The 19,101-nt window shown below is 34.2% G+C and overlaps 1 long non-coding RNA gene across 5 annotated transcripts in view; it reads right to left on the minus strand.

The window, feature by feature from the left end:
- Window positions 1–11,035, minus strand: part of LOC140604128 (uncharacterized) — a 51,791-nt gene extending 40,756 nt beyond the window's left edge. For 2 of the 5 annotated variants that reach the window (XR_012007146.1, XR_012007147.1), the window contains exon 1: window positions 10,703–11,033. This is a non-coding gene — a long non-coding RNA (uncharacterized lncRNA). Of the gene's footprint in view, window positions 1–10,702 lie in introns of all 5 variants that reach the window. The other 3 variants (XR_012007148.1, XR_012007149.1, XR_012007145.1) reach the window with 3 other exon arrangements.
- Window positions 11,036–19,101: the final 8,066 nt, after the last annotated feature.

Genomic DNA, 19,101 nt, shown 5'->3' on the forward strand with positions numbered 1-19,101 from the left:
TAAATATTTGGTAAAATTTACCAAAGAAGGCATATGTGACCTCAGTTTTCATTGTCTATTATTCTTTAATAAATATGGGGATATTCAGATAATTTGGTTTTTGGAGTGAGTTCTGGTAGTCTGTGTCTCTCAAGAGATTTGTTTATTTTATCTAACTTGTTGAACTCAGGGGCATAATATTACTTTTAGTATTGCCTGATTAGCTTCTTAATGTCCTTCTTTTACCTTTGATACTGATAATTTATGTCTTTTGTCTTTATATTTCTTGGTCAGTTTGCCTAGAGATTAAGGAATTTACTCATGTTCTCTTTTGGTTTTATTGAGTTTCTCTATTATGTTTTTAATTCCATTCTTTTGTATTTGATATTTAATATTACTTCCCTCCAGTTTGCCGTGAATTTAATTTGCTCTTCTGTATTCATTTCACAATTATTTTTTTTCAAATATAAGTATTTGATTCCATAAATTTTCCTCTGAGCACTGCTTTTGCTGTATCCTCAAAATTGGTGTCCTGTGTTTTGCATTTTCATTCAATTCAAAATATAATAAAAAATCCCTTATGATTTCCTTTTTAGCTCATTAGCAACTTAGAAATATGTTGATTAATTTCTTATATTTGAGGATTTCCCAGGGGTCTTTTGGTGAGTGATTTCTAATTTTATTCCTTTATGGTCAAGGAACATATTTTGTATGATTTCAAATTTTTATGTGGTTGGTTTATGGCCCACTTTGTGGTCTATCTCAATGAATGTTCCATGTGCGCTTTAAAAAAATGTCTATTCTATTATTGTTATGTGGACCTTTCTACAGGTGTCAATAAACATCAATTAGGAAAGTGAGTTAATCATGTTAACATAGTCTTCTGTATCTTCATTGATTTTTCATTTGTTTCATAGCTTAGTGAGAAAGAAATGTTAGTCTTCAATTTTAATTGTACATTTTTCTGTTTTTCTTCTTAGTTCATCAGTTTTTGTTCCATGTATTTTGCACATCTGCTATATGCATATACATTTAGGTTTGTTATGGCTTTTTGGTGAATTGAAACATTTACTGTTATAGAGTGTCCTTTGTTATTTATTCTTTTCCTGAACTTTATTTTGTCTATGTTAATATAATCATTCAGGTTCTCCTTGTTTTCATGTTGTATCTTTTTTTTATCATTTTAATGTATTTTTCATTTTATATTTTAAACAGGATTCTTATAAATGACATATACACAAGTCTTGCTTTTCATCCAGTCTATCTGTCTTTAATTGGCATGTTTAGAGAATTTACATTTAATGTTAATATGATGTAGTTGAACTAAAGTCTACATTCTTACTAGTTGCATTCTATTTATTCTGTTGTTTGTTGTTTCTGTTTCGTTTTTTGTTTTTTTTTTTTAACATTGACTCTTTCTTTATTTAGCTTTTTTTTTTGCAACTATAAATTACAATCACTAGTACACCTGTAATTCTTTATAGTGTGTTCAACTAAGAGAAAGCAAACACAGCATAGGTCAATTTAAAAGAAATCACAGTACTTAGTGTAATCTGCAAAAGAGGGAAATAGTCTTGGGCCCACTCCTTGGAAATAAATATCAAGTAACCATAAAAATATTCAGCCATTTTCCAGGTATTCAGGGAGGTTCATGCATGGTCCCCAGGCAGAGCATCAGAGTTCCTCTTTATTTATTCTGTTTGCTGTGTGTCACTCTCACCTTTAAAACTTTTTTCTTCTTGCTTTTGGATTATTTATGATTGTATTTTAGATTTACTAATGTTTTTAATTATACCTCTTTAAAAAAATCTGTTGTTGTTTTAGTGTTTGCTCTAAGGTTTACAATAGAAATCTTTAAGTAATTGCAACCTACCTTTATCTGATATTATACTGCTTCATGTGTATTTTAAGCACCTTATAACCATACACTCTTTATTTCTTTTCCTTTTTTGTGCTGTTTTTATCATATATTTTACTTGCATATATATTTAGAATCCTCAATAGATTCTATTTTTGTATACACAGTCCATTATATTTTAGACTTATTACAAATAAAAATCATGTATTTCATATTTACCTTCATTTTAACTATTGACCTTACAGACTCTTAAAACTGTCTTAGAGCCTTCAGGATTTCCAAGATCACATTTTGAGACCTGCTGATATAATCCATCAAGATTTATATAAACTATGTTATTTTCTTTCTTTATGCTTTCCACTTTTTATTCAAACTTTAAGATACATCTTTCTAACTCAGTACTCTACTTTTGGCAGCAGATGTAAAAGATATTTTATTAAAAAGCATGATTGTTTGCTTTTGTAAGACTAACACAAAAATGTGTTAATAAAGGAGATTGGGACCTACATATTCCTGAGAAATATTTTTTGAGAACTAGTGATTTTATTTTTATTTGGCACTTTGAGCCGTTTATCACGAACACATAGTATTATTGTATATACTTTTATCTTTTAAGTCATAAGAGATAGTACCATGGGATCTGGCCCAGTTATTGGAGCATTTAATTTTCTTTGTATAACTCAGTTATCACTTAAATTAGTTGAACCATTTCATTGCATTATGAAATGTCATATAACAATTGGATGCACTCACAAGAAGCAATGACAGATCCTCTGAGCCATGTAGAGGCTTAAGATGATCAGTTTTGTTTAGGTCAGTCTACTCCTCAATTGCTCCCACAACTGATCATCTCAAATGGAAATAAAGAACATGTGAAACATATCCAATTTTGTGCAGATATGGAGAGCAGCTCTTATCAATTACATTTCCTACATATGGTAATGGGAAAATGTTTTTTTGAAATATTTGAAAGGGATTAAACTATGAGGACATTATTTTGTCTAAAAATATTCTAAGAAGACATTCTGACTCTTACTTTTTTGCTTGCAATACCCATGTCATCTGCTATCTATATTATTTTAGGTGTCTTTTATTCTCAGTTATTCATCATTGGAAAAAAGTTATAAAATATCTCTGTGCCTCATCTTTATTTGATAGGAACATCTTTCTTGCTTTTAAGAAATTGCTACTTTTAATATGGTTATGTAAAACTTAGTTGCTTATACTTTTCAGGTCTCCAAAAATGTTGTTAAAATTTATTTTTTTGCACAAAAATATAGTAGTGTGATTTTTAAATCACATGTTAAAATATTATAATTATAAGCTACGAAATTAGTATCTTTGTTTGTAAATGTTAAGTTCCAGCATTGGGTAATAGATGTGAACTTAAAAGTAAGATATTTGTCTAAGAATCATTACTTAGACAAATATACACTATTAGAAACTGCTTAAATATTTATTTGACATAGTTTTCATATATATGAAATAGATGACTGCATGATGTTTATTATGTTCACAAAGTCTTACAGAATACTATATCACAATAATAAAATACCAAATTCAAAAAATTTACAAATTAAAATCAAAACAATATTTGAAAAAATTGAAGGCATAGTTACTTGCTTTTCAGAGATGTCATTGAACTTCAAATAATTTTATCATGTCTGATGAAAGATATAAGAGGCATCATTTAATGCTATAAGGATTAACTTCTTATATTGTTACAAATCTTTTATGAAGTATTCTACAGTAGATATTAACTTATTTAATTAAAGGTGAAGTTTTTATGGGTAATTGTTTTCTAATTTAACCTGAATTTATTGTTATTTTCAAAGCGTTGGAAAATGTATCTCATTTATATTGTAGACAGGTTGATTTAGTTTAACATGCATCTGAAATCAAACTTTAAATCTTGGGCCAAATGACAGCTTCTTGCAAATAGATATTTTTCATTTTAGGCTGGTTGTTGTATAAAAGTTACAGAAATTTAGAGGTTTAAAATGGTAATTATTATTTCACAGTTTCTGTGCACTGGACGTCTGGGTACAGCTTAGGTGCTTCTGATGCAAGGTCCCTCATAAGACTGCAATCCAGGTGTTGACCAGGGTTATGCTCTCATCTGAAGACTTGACTGAGGAAGAATCTATATTTAAACTTATTCATATGGTTCTTGGCAGAATTTCCTCATATGCATTTTTTCTGACAGGGCCTTTATTGCTTGCTTGTGGGCTTCCAAACTCTTTTGGTAACTGAGTGTTTTTCTATAGGTAAGCACTTAAAAGGCAACTAACTTCCATCAAAACTAATTAGCAAGAAAGCAAGAGAAGACATGCAAGATGGAAGCCATAATTTTGTAACCTCTCCTTGGAAGTGACATTCTATCACTTTGCTATAGCTTATTGATTAGAAGGGAATCACTAAGTTCAGCCTATTTACAAAGGGAGGGGAATACATAAAAGTATGCATGGTAGATGGGAATCTTTAGGTCCCTATTAGAAGCTTTCAATGACATTTGTTTTAAGACACTCTTGAATTTTTGATACATTGAAAGAAGAATTTAAAATGAACTCACATTTGGTAAAACCAGTATATGATATTGAAATAGACGTAGTAAAGGGACAATATTTGTTTCTTTTAGAAAGTATATGTTTTATTTGATCAAAACATACCCAAATTTTCTCTGTAAATCTGTTATCCATTTTTATTTTATCCTTTTCTTTCTGGAGACACGAATTCTCAGATAGCAAAATTTGTGTTTCTAAAGCTTGTGCCATTTTCTACAAATGCAGTGTTTGATCTGCCTAAATTCAATTGAACAGCATTTATTTATAGGTCAGAGAGCCCTAGGGAAGTGTTCTACTTCAACTTGAGTACACCTTTGAGATCATAACTTAACATGAATATACCTTTGCGATAATGACTTTGAGGTTCTCAATGAACTATTTGACAGTCCCTTAGCTTTCTGAGATGCAGAAAGCTCTATTAAGTAAGGTACATTTAGGGCCATGAGAGAAACATCTCTGGATGTGCTTAGTCTAAATTCTCTTGGACCGAGGCTAGAAAAATCATTAACTTTCCTCTATTTGCTCTCTTAATAACTCTTGATCTTCTGGATGAACATTAAATTTTCGCAAAAGGCAAGACTATGAAACTAGAGACCAACTGATTTTATTTAAAAAGGTGATATATAAATTCCCTTTAGCTTATCATTAATTCTCCCATGTTCCAATTTCTCTTCAACAATCAATTAAAATTTTCTCTTGTAGAGAGATAATACTCTCCTTTGTCTCATTATTTATGTTAGCTACTTTTAAGGTGGCCCAGTCACTATGACAAGGAATCCTACCACCAAGGCAGTCACTATAAAATATAAGACTATCCAAACTCGAGCTTTATTAGGTTTAGTGCTTGTTTCAGGTACAATTTTAGAATTTGAATACAGAGGTTCTCAGGCATTGCATTCTGTGACTTGATACTGCTGAATGCCCACCAGTATGCCTTAATCTGTCTAAAATAGTTGTAATGACCCTAGATTTGCATCCCTAGGAATTAGCACTTGGGAAAGCAGATAACTTCCTTCATTATTTATCACTTCTTGCCTCCCATTAGCCCAGTTAACAGCTGTTCTGCCCCAAATGATGAGGGTAGTTTCAAACTATTCAACAATGTTGATTGAACAAATGAGTTGTTAGTTTTGTTTGACATAGATTCAAAGAATTGCTATTTTTGTATGTCTATTGCATTTTAAATGACAATTTAAAATGTAGAAAAAAGTGACCATAATTGCAAAAATTAAGCTTTTGCTGGTCAGAAGACATTATAGATAGAAAAATGTTCATAACCATATTGCCTCTATATCTTAGTATGAAACTGAAATTGAGGTAAGCTCTACAGATACTATTAACTTTGTTCACTTTATTTTTTCTTCATATAATTGTAATCACGTCTGCCCTGTGTTTTTACTTCATATCTTTCATGATTGTGTTTGTAAGTAATTTCCTTTTTTTCTAATGAAAGATATATGATCAGACTTTCTCTGATGTTGCTCACTGTTTCAGCAGTGTCAATTAGGGATTGCTGTTTCCCAGAATGCAACTAAGAAGCATGTATTTGTGATGTTCTCTGTCCTTCTCTCCTCTTTTGTCATTTGAGAGCTTTATCATTCAACTCCTAACATTTAAAATTCATGCTTGGTGAAAAACATGCTTGGTGAAAAACATGATTTGTGTCTCCAAATTATTTAATAATTTGTGTGTGTGTGGGGGGGGTCAGATTAATATACCAAATGAATAAGGAGGAAATGATTAGAGAATGAGATATTGAGTACTTGAAACTGAGATTTCAGAAATGGGGCAGTTATTGATGATGGCAGGGGCTAGTTTACCAAAGGAAGTAAGTACCTGAGATGATGGCAAGGATATTCAGATATTGAGAAGTCAGGGATATATCTATATTGATAGTTGAAGTCAATAAGAAGGCTAATATGAGTAAAGGAAGAAGAGAAAATAAATAATGAAGTAAGTGTCAAAAGCATCAGCAAATAAAGGAGATATGAAGTAATTAGGAAGTGAGAGCAATAAATAGAGGAAAAAATGGTATCAACTGACAGACAATGACTACACTGAGAGAACATTGTTTTTCCTATCACTCTTATCAGGGCAGAAATTTTTAACTCTCTTATTTCCTGTATTTCCTTATTGTGTTACAGACCTGCGTTTTGCTTTATGATTATTTTAGGCATATTTAAGTATGTGGTAACACTAGAAATTTATAGAATGAATAGAGGAGATGTCAGGATACAAAATCAATGCACAGAAATGAGTTGCATTTCTATACATTAACAATGAGACTGAAGAAAGAGAAATTAAGGAATCAATCCCATTTACAATTATACCCAAAACCATAAGATACCTAAGAATAAACCTAACAAGAGATGTAAATGATCTGGACCCTAAAAACTACAGAATGTTTCTGAAAGAAATTTAGAAAGACATAAAGAGATGGAAAAACATTCTATGCTCATGGATTGGAAGAATAAATATTGTGAAAATGTCTCTGCTACCCAGGGCAATTTACACATTCAATACAATCCCTCTCAAAATACCATGGTCTTTCTTCACAGAATTTGAACAAATAAGATTTGTATGGAATCCGAAGAGACCGCAAATAGCCAGAGGAATACTGAAAAAGAAAACCAATGCCATGGGCATCACAATGCTGGGTTTCAAGCTGTACTACAAAGCTGTGATCATCAAGACAGACAGTATGGTACTGGCACAAAAACAAACACATAGGTCAATGGAACAGAATAGAGAACCCAGAAAAGGCCCTTCAACAATATGGTCAACTAACATTCGACATAACAGGAAAGAATAACCACTGGAAAAAGGACAATCTCTTCAATAAATGGTGTTAGGAAAATTGGACAGCCACATGCAAAAGAATGAAAGTAGAGAATTCTCTTACACCAGACACAAAGATATACTTAAAATGGATGAAAGATCTAAATGTGAGACAAAAATCCATCAAAATCCTAGAGAACACAAGTAACACCCTTTTTGAACTTGGCCACAGCAACTTCTTGCAAGACACATCTATGAAGGCAAGGGAAACAAAAGCAAAAATGAACTATTGGGACTTAAGATAAAAAGCTTCTGCACAGCAAAACAGTCAACAAAACTAAAAGACAAACTTACAGAATGGGAGAAGGTATTTGCAAATGACCTATCAGATAAAGGGCTAGTATCCAAGATCTATAAAGAACTTATCAAACTCAGCACCCAAGAAACAAAAAATCCAATCATAAAATGGGCAGAAGACATGAGCAGAAATTTCACAGAGGAAGACATACACATGGCCAACACGCACATGAGAAAATGCTCCGCATCACTGGCCATCAGGGAAATACAAATCAAAACCACAATGAGATACCACCTCACACCAGTGAGAATGGTGGAAATTAACAAAACAGGAAACAACAAATGTTGGAGAGGATGTGGAGAAAGGGGAACCCTCTTGCACTGTTGGTGGGAATGCAAACTGGTACAGCCACTCTGGAAAAAGTGTGGAAGTTCCTCAAGAAATTGAAAATAGAGCTACCCTATGACTTACCAATTGCACTACTGTGCATTTACTCCAAAGATACTGATGTAGCGAAAGGATGGGACACCTGCACCCCAATGTTCATAGTAGCAATGTCCACAATAGCCAAACTGTGGAAGGAGCCGTGAAGTCCTTCAACAGATGAATGGATAAAGAAGATGTGGTCTATATATATATATATACAATGGAATATTACTCAGCCATCAGGAGAGATGAATACCCACCATTTGCTTTGATGTAGATGGAAGTGAAGAGTATTATGAAAAGTGAAATAAGTCAATCAGAGGACAATCGTCATATGGTTTCATTCATACGTGGCATATAAGATATAGTGAAAGGGATTATATGGGAAAGGAGGGAAACTGAGTGGGAAAGAATTAGAGAGGAAGACAAACCATAAGAGACTCCTAACTCTGGGAAACAAACAAAGGGTTGCGGGAGGGGAGGAGGGTGGGTGAATGGGGTAATTGGGTGATGAGCACTGAGGATAGCAATTGATGGGATAAGCACTGGGTGTTATACTAAATGTTGGAAAATTGAATTTAAATTAAAAAGTGTAAAAAAAAAAATAAAAGGAGAAAAAAGAAATTGCTTACAACAAAAAGTTCCCCTAGTCTTCATTATTTTAGTAACAAATGAAATCGTTTTGAGAATTGTGATTTTCATAACTAATTAGCCTTTGAATTCACAAATCTTTGCATCTTTCATTATGTTTACTGAAATGCCCAAACTCACCAATCCAGTTCAGCTCTCCTGTGAATATTAACCATGTAAGATTAATTACCTTAAGACCCTCAAATCAAGTAAACTCAATGACATTTACTGTACCATTCAGCCATTTGCCCCTTTTCATCAATCTCGTAATGCTTCTTGAAACACAATTAAAACTCAAAATAAATAAAGATGCTGGAAGTTTCAAGTAGCACTTCTTAATGATTTAACATTTAGGTTTTTGTCACTCTCCAAAAAACAAACTGGGAAATAATTTCTTGGAGAATGAAAGAAGCAAGGAAGAAGTCTTCATATTTCTGTGGTCTGTAATTCTCTTATAATGGGTATGAACTCTAGAGACACCCACAAAGATCAGCAATCCTTATGAAAAAAACTGGCCTTAATTTCAATTAGGATAATATCAACAGAAGAGTTTACTAATCAGGGGAAAAAAGTAGAATGGTCTCTGATGTTGTTTCAGTATTTAGAGTTGTTAATGATGTGTTACTGATGACATTTAGTACCTTATTATTCTCTTAAAAGAGTTTAACATCAATGGGAAACTTGAGGAAAGAAAATTAAAGTAGGCTAATTTAACACAATCATGCTGTATAATTTTATGTGTTATTTCTCTCTCTCTCTTAATCCCCTATATCTTATTGTTATTTTAAAAATTAAATCCCAGTCTCTTACGGAAAAATCTATCAGTAACCCTAATGCTAACACATCTATCTGAAAACACTTTCCCCATGGAGCCTTGATATCTAGACTTGTGTTTAATTTCAAAGTCTACTTTTCTTTTGAAAATAAAATGTAACGATAACATACTGATCTCCAGATTCATGCACAAAAAGGGAACTCTATCAAGAAACTCATTTTGTACTATTCACATAATTTTCATTTAAAACAGAGGACATTAGGTATGGAAAATTTTGACTTGATATGAACATCAAAAATAATGTAGGAAAGTATGCAAAGAACCAGTGTAGGAAAGACAATAAATCCTCTGATGGTCTGTTTCTTGTAATCTCTACTTAATGCATTCATGGAAGCAATAAATAAATATTGTAGAATCTGAACTACTTGTTCCATGAACTAGTGTCTGTAGCAGTAAAAACAAAGCTTACTTTATGTTAGCTAGGCAAAACTGTATGAGAGTCTAATGATTCAAAGAAGTCAAAGTATACTGCTAACTTTTCCCAATTCTTTGGAATATTGGCATTGTTATAAAGTGATATAAAGTATCTGATTTGTATCTTACAAAGATAGAAATGATGAGCAGAAAAGAAAACTGAATATATATTTTATAGATTTATAGAGAGGGCTTGGGCACATAGAACTGGGGTCATGGATTCTTATTTTAATGACATCAGGTACATTATTTTTATGTTCTGGCCTTTAGACTTCAGGTCCATAAGTAGGCAATTAAACCATTTGTGACTGGATAAAATGTTCTATCTTCTAGTGTCCTGCATTTATTTCCCTCTTATCTAGGTAAGGAAAATGTCTTTTTAATAAAATCAAGTAAAAAGCTATTATCAATTTAACATTAATTTATCAACTTCTTGGGATCCCTGGGTGGCGCAGCGATTTAGCGCCTGCCTTTGGCCCAGGGCGCGATCCTGGAGACCCGGGATCGAATCCCATGTCGGGCTCCTGGTGCATGGAGCCTGCTTCTCCCTCCGCCTGTGTCTCTGCCTCTCTCTCTCTCTCTCTGTGTGACTATCATAAATAAAAATTAAAATTAAAAAAAAATAATTTATCAAATTCTGCTATTTAGAGGTATGCAATATCAGCCCAAGAAGCCTTTGGTTATATTTAAGGCCCTTCATGATAAAATTAGAGAAACATAAGGATCATCATCACCGTAAATAAGTGAATGAAACCATAAATAAAAATCTTTATAACCTTGACCTCTGAGAAAAAATCAGGATGGGTGGGAACGGGATAATTGGGTAGAAAATGAAAAGGAAAACAAAAGAGAAATAACTGTACCTGAGGAATGGAGATGACAAAAAAATTGAGAGGAGACAGGAAAAAGGGGACACCTACCTGAAGCCAACTTTGAAAAACAACTTGATGAAGCAAGTTAAGAACTGTTTTGCACTGCCTTCTGTAGTCTCTCTGTGTTAGTACTAAGGACTGAATTGTGTTCTTCCCCCAAATTCATTTCTTGAAGCCCTGACTCACAAAGCCCCATTATTTGCTAATGGGGCCTTTGGGACACAGTTAGGTTTAGGTGAAGTCATGAGGGTGTGGACCTCATGATGATTAGTTCCCTAATAAGAAGAGAGAAAGAGTTTGCTGTCTCTCTTTCCTTACCATGTGATGACACAGCAAAAAGGTGGCCATCTATAAGTCATGAAGGGAGCTTTCACCAGAAACTATGCTGATGCTTGATCTTGGATTTCTACTGTCTAGAACTTTGAGAAAATAAATTCCTGTTTTTTAAGTAACCCAGTCTTTGGCATTTTATTATGGCAGCCTGAGCTGACCAAGACAGTCATGGCATGTTAATTTTAAGGGTTTTTTTTTTTTCTCTATTAATGTATTACAGTTATTCGGGAGATATAAGTAAAAGATCTCACAGAGGTTGATGGCTAACTTTGATATTCCAATGTTTGAAAGTTAGCAGGCTCTATTCTTGTGACTTCTGTGGTCATTGCTTTAGTTTAGACTGGAAGGCAAGTTCAGCGTGAAGTAAAGGTGGATTCAGGTGGATTCAGAAAAAAGAATCCATGTAACTATTTATTTAACATTTATTTATTTGTTTGTTGGTTTAATGTATGAATGAATATTTATCCATTTAATATTAATATTTATTGAGTATCTGCAAGTGCTAGACACTATTCTGAGACTGGAAATCCAGTGCGGAATACGGATGATTCAAATCCCTATTTATGTAGAGTTTAAATTATAGGAAGTGGGTGCACACAGTAAACTGAGTAATGAGATCTATATAGTATAGTAGATGATGACAGGTTCTATGGAGAAAAATAAAGCAGGAACAGGGTTGCTGAGGATGGGGTTTTAATTTTAAAGAGGATGATCAGGGGATTCATCAATGAAAATGTGCCATTTGAACAAAGACCCGAAGTAGCTTGGGGACAAGCCATGCACATCTGGAAGAAGGGTCCAGACATGGGATCCCTGGGTGGCGCAGCGGTTTGGCGCCTGCCTTTGGCCCAGGGCGCGATCCTGGAGACCGAGAATTGAATCCCACGTCGGGCTCCCGGTGCATGGAGCCTGCTTCTCCCTCTGCCTCTCTTTCTCTCTCTCTCTTTCTGTGTGTGAGTGTCATAAAAAAAAAAATAATAATAATAAAAAAAAGACAAAAAAGAAGGGTCCAGACAGAGGGGACAATAGGACAAAAGGTCATCAATGACAATGTGCCTGTATATTTGAAAACAGGCAAGATGCCCAGTGTGGCTGTAGCAGAGTGAGTACAGAGCAAGAGTTAAGAAAATTGGCTGTGTTAATGTTTTTGTGTTGAATTTTTGAAGGAATGCTAATGAACCAAACTCAGGTTATAATTACATGTAGTCACAATCGCCAGAAAACTGTTAATTTCTAGAAAACTTTGCAAGTGATACAGGGGATTTTAACATTTTCGTGTTGACAGTTTCTTAACAGATGGTTATTTGGTTAACCTGTAGCTCAGATTCCAGATGCTGTGTTTTAAATAGACAAGAAGGCTACTATTTGAGCAAAACCTATAAGCTCCAATCTTTTTGATGAGGCAAGGTAAGCCAGAGTTTACCTTCAAGGCCAAATCTATTCTATTTGAGGCTGAGGATAGCATTCTCAATCTGTGCAATTTCTGGACGTAGTTGATATAAAATGAAACAAGAATGTACTTTACACAGCATAGTCGATACTCTGAATAAAATCAATGCTTCACAGTCACTATTAGATAAAGATTTATTTTCAGCCCTTGGGTATTGATTCTGGACTTTTAGTAGATTTTCAGGGTGTTTCATTGCCAAAATGGTTACCTCTAATTAATATAATTAATATAATTGTTTCAAATAAAGGTTAGCATTTTAAACATGTATCTGGTTTTTTTTATAGTTAGAATATTTTGAGCATTGACACACCATTAAGGGAAAAAAAGCTGGAAGGATATCTGTTATAAAACCTCTGAAATATGGGTATATTCACTGTATATTCTCTCAAAAGTGAGAGGTCTATGTACATCATTGTTTTAATATCTGTCCTTATATTTAAAAAAAAAAAGTTTGTCTGTGGGACATTGAACTAAAATGTTTCTGCACAGCAAAGAAACTATCAACAAAATGAAAAAGCAATCTACTGAATGAGAGACTACAAATCATATATCTGATTAGGGGCTAATATCCAAAACATACAAAGAACTTATACAACTCAATAGCAAAATAACAAAGCAAAACAAAGCAAAAACAGAAATAAAATAATCTGATTAAAAATAATCTGTACAGACATTTTTCCAAAGAAGACATCCAGATGGCCAACAGTTATATAAAAATATGTTCAAAATCATTAGCCGTCAGGGAAATGAAAATCAAAGCCACAATGAAATATCACCTCCCACCTATTGCAATGGTTATTATCAAAAAGACAAGAAATAGTGTTGGTAAGAATATGGAAAAAAGAGAACCCTTGTCACTGTTGAATATACAAATTGGTATAACTGCTATGGAAAATAGTATGGAAGTTCCTCAAAACATTAAAAATAGAACTCCTTATGATCCAGTAATTCCACTGGATATTTATCTAAAGAAAACCCAAACACTAGTTTGAAAAGATATATGTTCCTCTATGTTTATTGTAGCATTATTTACAATAACAAAGATATGAAAAAACTTAAGTTTATCACTTGGATGGATGAATGGTTAAAGAAATACACACACAGAATATTATTCAGTCACTAAAAAGAATAAATAATAAAATTATGCCATTTGTGACAGCATGGACAGACTTTGAAAACATTATGCCAAGTGAAATATGTCAGAGACAAATATATATGATCTCTCTTATATGGAATCTGAAAAAGAAAAGAAAAGAAAAAAAGATAAAAACGAAGCTCATTGGTACAAAGAACAGATCAGTGACTGTCAGAGAGAGACAAGGAGTGGGATAAGAGATATGGGCAGACTTTGTTGTCGCTGCTTTTAGTTTAAACAACTTCAAAAAAATGTAAAAAAAAAAAAGACTGAAAACAGAAAGACTCAGAATTGTGAAACATAAAGATACTATAAAAGAAAAAGATCAAGCATATTTGATAAAGAAATATCAAAAATTCTAGAAAGGGAGAAATTCTAGAACTGAAAAAGATATCCTTCAAAGTTAAAATTTTTATGATTGAACAGCAGATTTAACAGACTCAAAAGAGAATTAGCACACTTGAAAAATAAATCTAGACACCATCCAGAATGACAACTGAATGGAAAATATAAGAGAAATTAAAAGACAAAGATGATAGAATGAAAAGATCCAAAACATAATTAGTAAGAGTTCCCAAAAAAGAGAGCCAATTAAAAGGGAGAAAAGCAGTATTTAGAGAACATGTATGTGTTCAAACCAAAGTAAATTAGTACCAATGAAGAAAGTGAGATGGTCATTGAGTATCAGTCTCTTAACTTTTTTTTTTAGTATGATTAAATAGTAACTTTAAAGAAGTTTTTAAATTATGCTCTGCTTTATGAAGATTTTCTGAAGTATTGGGGGAATATCTCATGTAAAATTTAGTACCAGATAATCTTGATTATTATGTAATGGTTTCAGCAACTCATTGGAAAAAAAAAGTGAGATCACACTGTAACTTGGCCATAGTAATATTCTCCACTGGTTTTAGAGCAAAGTAATGGAGATGTACATAGCACAGGATGAGGCAGAGGATAGCTAACCCACTCTGTGGACCGTGTCTCAGACTCTTCCTTCAGTATTAATATGTACTGTTAAGCCCTCATTATTTTTCACCAAGGCCATTTTGCTAACATTCTATCTGAACTCTTTGGCTTTTAACTTCTTCTATTCCTTTAGTCCATCCTTCACATCACCATTGAATTCTAATTATAGAATTTATCTTTAAAAATATGCAGGTCATGTGAGTGGTTGTAGAATAAATCCTGGACTCTAAGCTCTAAAACCCAGACCCTTGTGACCTGACACATCCTCTCTTTGCAAACTAGTTTCTCACTAAGACGTCCGCTACCACAACCCCTATCTTGCAGTAGTACTGATCAGTTTTGTGGCCCAGTGACTTGAATCTTGTCATGTGCGCAGAATGGGTTGCTCTTCCACACTCAGGACCAGAACCTTTCTGGGGCGTAGTGCAAAATTAAAATGCGAGTCTCATTTTCAAAAATTATTAGATATTTCAAGACGGCAACAGTAGAATTTTAAACCAAATGTGGGACCCTTTTGAAGTAGGGCCCTGTGTCATTGCACAGGTCACATATCCTGAAGCTGCCCCATTTTGTACTCCTCTCTGACCAGAATTTAATATTTCATGGAACAAATCACATGTCTTTGTATGAGAAATCTTTCCAAGTCCTTTAAGTTGGTATGAACCATGCCTTCCAATTACTGTGCTTCAACAGACTCAACCTATGTACGTATTTTAGTCCACCTCGTAGTCATGTATATGTCAAGAATCTAAAGAAAGGGACCAAATCTTAATCTCCATCTCTCCTTCTTCCTTCCTGTATGCACAATTGATGAGATAGAAATTATGATCCTGTATTTCATGTAAGATAGAAAAGAAAGTTAATGTGTGTTCATCAAGGGCCCCAGAAAACCATGGAATTGGTTGTACCAAAGCCTATTTATTTTCCATAGCCTCACGATTCTGCCCTATAACAAACATAATGCACCTGCGTCAGTAGGTGACACAGTAAGGAGCTTGATCATTTTCTGGCTCCCTCTGTCACAGTGCAGTCGGTTTGGCACTTCCTTCTTTCTGGTGAGACGGTTGTTGTCATTAGAATGGTAGAAAGAGAAAATAAGCTTTAAACCTTGTGGATAAAGAAAATAATAAATATAGAAAATAAAGATTGGTTCTTGGGGATGGATAAGTCAGCAAGTTAGCAAAAAGATTCTCATTGAGAATATTTACTTCAAAAGCTATATATTTGCTATAAAATATATTGAATAGCATTATGTATACTGCAAGGGACAAGTTGCAAAATCTCCGATTTTATGTCTACAATATGGACATACTTGCCAGTAATTCAAATGTCCCTGGAAGTTTTGTTAAACAAAACAAAGCCCAACTTTTTTTTTTGGGGGGGGGGGGTAAGGTGGGGGGTTGGGAGAAGGAATGTGGCCAAAATATTGAGGAGACACTAGTCATGACCCTGCTTCCCTAGTTTCAAAAGATAAAGGGGGTGGGGTCTTTGATATCAGCAGGTAAAATTAAAATTAAGTGGGCATTTATTAAAACCACACTACCTATTAATTCCAGTTACTGAGTTACCATTTAGCCAGAGAATCTAGACTGATTTTGGACAAAATTACAAAGTTCATAATATTTGCCTTTTACAACACAGATTAATTACTCTTTATCCCTTCCACATACCCTCTGGGTACAGTTCATTTGCTTTCACTCACTGGCACATTCCTCTGGTCATTTCTCTTGCATTCAATATAAGTGACTGAGAAGATGTTAAGATGTTAATAAAGAGGACTACACATCCTGGGCTCCCAGAGAGCCTGGGCTTGCACCTTCTGTCCTGTTGCTCTCATGCATTTATTAATAGTATCCTCTTCATATGCATCTCACACAGCTTCATTCTTCACACAGCTTAGATGATAAACTATTTACCTAACCCAAAGGAAATTTATTTTAACAGAAACCAGAATCCTAAAGGGATGAGGATATAATGGTAAAATTTTAGATACCAAGCAAGTGGCTGGAGAGAATTATTAGTGGGGGGAGTATGGGATGAATGAGAAGGAAGCTACATTTTGGTAGCCTGAAATCATATAACTCAGTCTTATTTTCTTAATACTAATACCAAGCCATCTAGGGAAATCTCTTTGATGTTACATCGCCTTGGCAGAATCAAAATATCCATTCCTAGATATTTAATTGAAGGTGAAGATTCAGGGATTTCATCATGAATCCAGAGCTTCATGGGCCAACAGCAGAGTTTCTTAAGTAAGGTAAAAGATGAATACACTAAAGAACAGATACTCTAGATTCTTACCACTTAGAACAAGACTAATTTAAGTTTCCTCATGTTTTTTTGTCATAATGGTACATCTTGTTATATAATGCAGAGTGTCTAGCTTTTGGCCTCCTACAAAAGTGATCCCAGATCTGTCTTAAGGTTTTATGTTTTTCATAGGAATCTGAATTATAGATAACTAGCTAGAAGGAAAAAGAGAAACTATGGGGAAGGAAGAGTGGAATAGGTTTAGTGAGAGATAGTGTGTCTGGAAATAACTTGCCTGGAAAGACTATCAGAAGGCAACATTTCCCTTCCCATTGATATCCTATTGGGCTTACACTTTGTACACACAATGTAGAAATCCTTTGTTTGTTTATGTGTTTATTTGTTTTCACTGGCAGCTCTTACATTAAGAACAGCCCAAGGGGAAACAGTTTATGTAAAATTTTAGACACAGAGGAGTAGCAAACTCTTTATTAGGAACTTGGGTCTTAGATTCGTTTTATAGACCCAAAGTAAAATTATCCGTGACTCTTCATCCTCAAGGATGAAAAGGGAAATGTGACAGCTCTCTCTATTTTCTTCAAAACGTTATTTAATGGATTAGTGAGGCAAAGTTATGAGAGTGTTTTGAACATCCAATATGGGTTATATAAATGTAGATTATAATGAGGGTAGGCAGAAAAATTAGCTTACAGCATGGTGAGAAAGTTAATGAATTCAGCAGAAGCAACCCATTATGCAGAGACATCTAGGAGGAGTCAAAAGAAACTATTTTGTTCTTATTTGCAAAATGACCTTGAAAATTCATTACCTGACCTCACTGTATGCATCAATACATTCTGCTGTATTTGGAAAGACCCTGAGGGAAATGAGGCATTACCAGAGTACTGGCAATGTTTACAAGGTCTGAAACAGTAGGACAAATGTTTTCATTGTGTAGAGGGTCTGTGTTGTGCCACAGTATAATTAGGTTTAGTCTGATTTCATTTTCAATTAAAGCGATCAGCTTAATTCACTTTTCTTCCAGTTACTAACAAGGTACAGTTGATAATATTTCAGGCTTATTAAGAGTGTGTCCTTATTTCTTGTAACTATTTAGGATAGTTTTATTTCTCTGGGTTACTAAATGTGAATAAGGTTCTCGCCTTATTGTAGATAAGCAGCCGCCAAACTCACATTGGTCAGTCTTTACTGAGAGCCTACTATGTGCTAGGAAAAAAGAGAGAAAGCAAATAGAAATACCTAAAAGACAATGCTGGGTTTGAAGTAGGAGGTTTAGAGGGACAAAATCATACTGTGATTGAAAGAAGCAGAAGGTGAGGTTATATAGAGTGGTTAGTGACAGATTGTAGAAGACCATGGATGTTACATCCTAGAGTTTTTCCATTTATCTTTAGACAATAGAAAAACAAACAAGTAAAAAATTTTTAAGTCACTCCATTGGTAAATAAAAGAGAAATTGTGCTTATCCTCAAGTTTCTTAAAACTTAGAAAGGGATGGTTAAACAACATGCCTGTAATCTATGTGCAAGTGTACATAGTGGGTGGGCAGGGCACTTCTGGGGTGGAGAAGGGGAGAAGGCAAGTGACTGGGTCTGATGTCCATACAAAGTAATGACAAACTGCCAAATAAGCCAAATAATTTTTGCTACCAGGAAAAATTAGCCATCTATGGAATGCTTTTAATGAGACATACCCATCGTTTAGGGATTGTGTAGGGTAAACATACATGGAATCTATGGATTAATATGTCATGGCTCCTTGGAAATGTCACATAAGGTATGAAATTATTTGATTATATAAAACAAAGACGTTTTGGGGTATCTGAGTGGCTCCATCAGTTAAGTGCCTGCCTTCAGCTCTGGTCTGAGTCTGAGGTATCAAGCTCCTGAAGTAGAAAGTTTAGAGGGGCAAATATTCCCTAAGTGGGGAGCCTGCTTTTCCTTCTCCCTCTGCCCTTCTTCCCCTCCCCACCCCCCTGCTGGTGCAAGCTCTCTGTCTCTGCCTCCCTCAAATAAATAAATAAAATCTGAAAAAAAAACCAACAACAAACCATAAAACAGATGTTTTACAACCAAAATGTCATCTCTATGTAACTGAGGTGACTACATAAATTATTTAGAAACCTCATCTGTTAAACTGGGCCACGCCATGCTGGAGTGCTTGGTGTGCTGGAAGAAAGGGCCTGGTAGTTGTAGTAAAGGCCGCAGAACTCTTGCTGTTTTACCTGTATCTCATGCTGACTTGTATTCTTGAAACTATTAGTAAGAGTTGATACTGGGTAAGTAAGATCGC

Source organism: Canis lupus, chromosome 14 (genome assembly GCF_048164855.1).
Source record: "Canis lupus baileyi chromosome 14, mCanLup2.hap1, whole genome shotgun sequence".
Taxonomy (NCBI): domain Eukaryota; kingdom Metazoa; phylum Chordata; class Mammalia; order Carnivora; family Canidae; genus Canis; species Canis lupus.